Source organism: Empidonax traillii, unplaced genomic scaffold (assembly GCF_003031625.1).
Source record: "Empidonax traillii isolate 1590-97213 ecotype Southwest subspecies unplaced genomic scaffold, ASM303162v1 scaffold204:size1584377, whole genome shotgun sequence".
NCBI classification, from domain to species: Eukaryota; Metazoa; Chordata; class Aves; order Passeriformes; family Tyrannidae; genus Empidonax; species Empidonax traillii.
In genome coordinates this window covers 283,114-288,126 of record NW_020955397.1, presented here as the reverse complement: position 1 = coordinate 288,126, position 5,013 = coordinate 283,114, and positions in this window count along the sequence as shown.

The window sequence follows — 5,013 nt, the reverse complement described above, 5'->3', positions numbered from 1 at the left end:
AGGAAATGTCTGTGTAAAGCTACAAGCAGCGATTTTGTGATCCTCAAATGCCATTAATTTATTTTTTTTCTCTTTCAACTCAGAAAGAGAGGTGAGAAAGAAAAGGGGAAGAAAAAATTGACTAAAAATACCACTCCTTAGGGGGGAGGGGATTAAGTATCGACAAATTTTTTAAGTGTACTTTAAAATGTTTCCTTTGCTATTATATGAGAGGACATTTTATGGTACCAGTCATGAATCTTTGTTTAAATTTCAGTATTATATAGTTGTACATTTGCCTTGATAATAGAAATTTTTGTTCTCTCTTGTTTTTATATATATATATAAAATATATATATATTTAAATGATTTTTATGATCTAAAGAAAAAGAAAATCAGGATTATAGACCTGTAAGAACAGGTTCTAAGCTTAAAAAAAAAAAAAAATAAAAACAACTACAAAACATGAATACTGTCCCCCATCAAAAAGAAATGTATTTGCCAAACTTCCAAGAGAGCAAACCCATAACTATGGAGTATATACACAAAGGAGACTTAATTTTACTTTGAATATCTTTACTGGTTTTGGTTTGGTTTTTTTTTGTTGTTGTTGTTGATGTTGCTGTTCTTTTTTTCCGTGTTTGCCTTTGAGTAACTGTTTAAGAAATAAATGCCAATATAAACTTTGTAAACCACATCCTTATTTTAAGGATGGCCTGCCTATTTTAAAGAGGGCGTGTCTATTAATGCAGACACCCCGAGTGAGATTACAAAGCATTTTATAACACTGCCACCACCACGTGCTCGCCCGGATCCAGCTCCTCTGGCAGTGCCACTGCTGCTGGTTTTAGTGGGATGCTGGACTGGCTGAACTGGAGGGCGAAGGGCAGCACAGCTGAGCCTGTGCCGTGAAACCTTTAACATTTTGTTCTGGAACGTTAGCCTGGAGTGATGCATCTTTTTTTATACTGGTGTACACTCTTTCTGTGTATCATGTAAAATATAGTATAAGCCTGTGGCAGATTTAATGTTTGTAAATATCTTTCTTTTTTTTTTTTTTTTTTTAAAGAAAAGGTGGATTTTGTTTCAAAAATCTAAATGAGCGAGTCTTAAATATATCATAAATATATCACCTTATAGAGGTGTTGGAATATCACTCACTCGGGTGCGAAGGCAAGCAGACACCCTAAGACTAGATATGTGGATGGGACAGGCAGATAGAGAGCAGTTAATCAAGAAAAACCTAAGAAAAGGGTTCCTTCTCCTCATTCCTTTTTATTAGAACACCAAATAAAATGGATTTTTCCCAAGGCCCAGCGCCTTGCTGAGCACTCATCTTAGTTAACATTTCAGACCATTGTTTATTGTGACACGCCTAATATGAGTGATAAAAACATCACGTGGTGTTGAACCTTCCTATGTTTTATAAACTAGAGTGTAGTTTAAGAAAAGATATCTTCTGTAATAAAAAGCTATCTACATGCAAAGTTGTAGTTTGCAAAAATGATGTATTTTTTTTTTTGGTTAACTGATTTGCAATAAATGATGCTTCTGGGCATCTAGATTTTACTAAAACTGGAACTCGGTGTTTTTGTTACGGAGCGGTCGAAATCTGGGCTTGGCACCTGCTGGACCTCGATAGTGCAGGGCACGGAGCGCTGGAGCTTCCCAAGCTTCTTGTTCTCTGTGTGGAAGCTCAGAGAGGGCTTTGGACAGAGAAAGTTTCTCCTTAACTTGTGGGAAAACTTGAGGCGTCTGGTTTGAGCAAGGCAGGAGGGGCTCTGAAAAGCACGTTCGAAGTATTGTAAAATTTTGCTTTCTGATTCAGTTTTTTAGGAGCGTTTTCTGGCTGGTGAGAGGGTGAAGGGTAAAAAACAGCCACGTGCTTTTAATTCCATAGTGCCCATGGGAACAGTGTGGTGTTGGGAGTTACCTGCAGTGCTTCCTACTTGCCAGGCAGTGCTGAGCCCGTGGCCAGGCCCTTGGATGTGGCACAGACTGGAACTGGGAAGCAACAGGATGAGGAACAGCAGCACCAGAGGGCCAGTTTTTGTGTCGCTCCGAGCTCAACCACCACCCAGAAATGTTTGCTGTCCCTGCTGCGCCCAAGATTTTTAAGGTAATTTAATTTAATTCTTTCTCTCCCCCACAGGGAGTCTCTCTAGTCCAAATGCAGCTGCAAAGTCCCCAGATAACTGGATATAAATAGCAGAGCCGTTGACCTCCTCCCAAATCACATAAGCCTGGAATGCTGGTATTTTCCACTCCGTGGCTGGGGAGGGAGTGGGCATGTGTGTACATGTACCTGATATCCATCCAGCCCCAGACAGATCTGGGGCCACCAGACATTTGCTGCACAACCACTCAGCAGCTGGTGCTGTGGTGTTTTATGTGCCACCCAGCAGTGAAACACAGCACGTTCAGGGGGCAGGGAGGTGAAGTTCCAGGGCGCACTCCCAGAAAACTCCATGGAAAGGGGTATTTCAACTGAGGACAAACCCCTTTGCCCCCTGCAAAAGGTGGTTCCACAGTGAGGGTCTCGTTTACCCCCGAGGGACGTCCTGGGGATGGGCTTCCCAAGATATGCTCTTCCCCACAGTTGTGTCTCGCTGCATCCCGTCCCATCTCGATGCATCCCATCTGCAAAATGTAGTTTTTAAGTGTTTAGCCTCCAATTACTCATATATTTATGAAGGCACCTGGTGACCCACAAACTCCTGCCAGTCCCTTGTCCCTGTTTTCCTGACTGGGTACATGAGGTGGTCGTGGGGTTGCAGATCCCCAGCTGGGATTAAGGCAAATTTAAACAAGAAATGAGAGAAATGGCCCCAGTTTCAAACTCTCCCTCCACACTTAGGGCTTTCACACCAACTCCCTATCCAGAAGGAGTTGCCTCCCCTCGGTCCCCTCCAACCAAACCATGTTGTCCCACCACAAGCTCATCTTCGTGTCATGTTGGGAGCTGAATTTCAAGCTCTGCTGTCACCAGAAGAGGATGAGGAATTAGTGGCAAGTGTGTTTGTTTTAGCATTCCAGGTGAAAAAGGCTGAGAAGCACTAAAATTATACCCAAGGCCAAAGGAAGGATTCAGAAGTGTTTGCATAAAACAAGATTAGCACCAGCTATTGCCATGGCAGGAATGTTGGTGCTAAGAGGAATCAGTGCACCTGAACTATTTGTTTACATGCTGGAGGGCTTTTTTTTTTTTTTTCCCCTTCATTCTTTGTTTTCATTATTCCTGCTCAATTAGATGGGACATTCAGAAGTTGCTACTCTGTATTGCTTCTACCTCCAGGCTGTTGGTGTTTGCTCAGAAAGTTGTTCACAGCTGCTCCAACCCTGATTGACGATTTGTTGCTGCAACTCAAATCACCCCCTAAAGAATGTACAGAGGAGCCAAATGCACCTCGGGTTTAGCCTCCCTGGAATTCCACATGGGTTAATGTGGCTGGGGTGGTGTGAATAATCGTAGCAACAAAATGAGTAAATTAATAAAACTCGTCCACTTGGCCAACCTGAATGCAGAATGCTGGTAAGGGATACAGATACTCTCCTTTAAGCATTTTCCCTGTTTCTTGGTTCAGAGAATGATCTTTCTCATAGTAAGTTGTGTTTATGGTTGTATGCAACCTAATGAGTGAATAAATCTTCAAAATTTAATGGTAAAAGGTCAGTATAATTTTGTGTTGTACCCCAGGTGAGCTGAGGAAGCAGGAGAGAAGGATGTGCTTTTTATTTGTAATGGGTCACTCAAGCCCAGAACTGTACTGCTGAGTACAGCAAAGCAGTTAGAAAACTTCAGGATAAAAAGGGATCAAAAAAAGTCCTAATGTGACAATTCTTTATAATCACATACCAGCAGAACAGCAAAGGTGAGATCCATATATAAGAAGGTAAGATAATATGTAATGTGAATCTCTAACCATAGAGACACTTGTGAGCAATTGATGGTATTTAGAACACATCTGTATTTTTAAAAAGCCAATCGGGCTAATTAAAATCATGTTTCCTCAGATTACACCTGTTGGAGGAAATATCAAGGGAGAACCAGGGCTTTATCTGCAGCTCATGCCTGTGTAGGGAAATTGCATTTGACAAGCTGGTTTAGAAGAATGTTCCTACAAGAGAGGGAGATGAAAGGCCCTTAAAAATCACAGCGCTGCCTCTGCTGTTCCCACACCAGCATCAAAGTGCTGCTTCCCCTGCTTGGACAGGGCTTTGAGGATATTCCCCTGCTTTAATGATCAAGCTGCAGAAACAGCTCTTGCACTGATAATGACCCTTGATGAAGATGTTTGTTTAGCTCGTTGTGTTTTCTTTCCCCTCCAAGGCTGGTTTTTGGGTGCAGAGCGTGACAGTGTGGGCACTGCCAGTGAATGGCGAATGAGAGACATTTCTCTGGTGCTGGAACGGGGGGTCCCCGCTTAAAAACTTCATGTAAAATAGACCTGCAACTCAGAGCTAGGAGAGGGGAGTGAAATGTTTAGACTTGCATGGAACTGTGTGACATCATGTCATGATTTTGAATATATATGTATGTGTGTGTGTGTATATATATATATATATATATATAAACAAACAAGCAGAAGGACATGAAGCTGGGGAAGGGGCTGGAGCACCAGGAGCGGATGAGGGAACTGAGGGGGCTTATCCTGGAGAAAAGGAGGCTCAGGGGGGGCCTTCTCACTCTCTGCAACTTCCCGACAAGGGTTTGGAGGCAGAGAAGGGTCGGGCTCTGCTCCCAGGGAACAAGGGACAGGATGAGAGGAAACGGCTCAAGCTGCACCATTAGAGGTTTAGGTTGGACTTCAGGGAAAAATTCTTTATGTAGAGGAGGGGGTCAGGTGTTTACAGTTCGCAGTTCCAGCAGCCCCGAGCAGCCCCCAGTGCTCGCCCCACAGTCCCCGAGGACCAGGACCGGGACTGGGACCAGCGGTGCTTTGTCCCGCCCTGGCGGCCGCCCGCGACACTGCACCCACCCCGGGACCCCCGAGGGGATCGCGACCCGCACGGGAACTCCACGGGACACTCCCC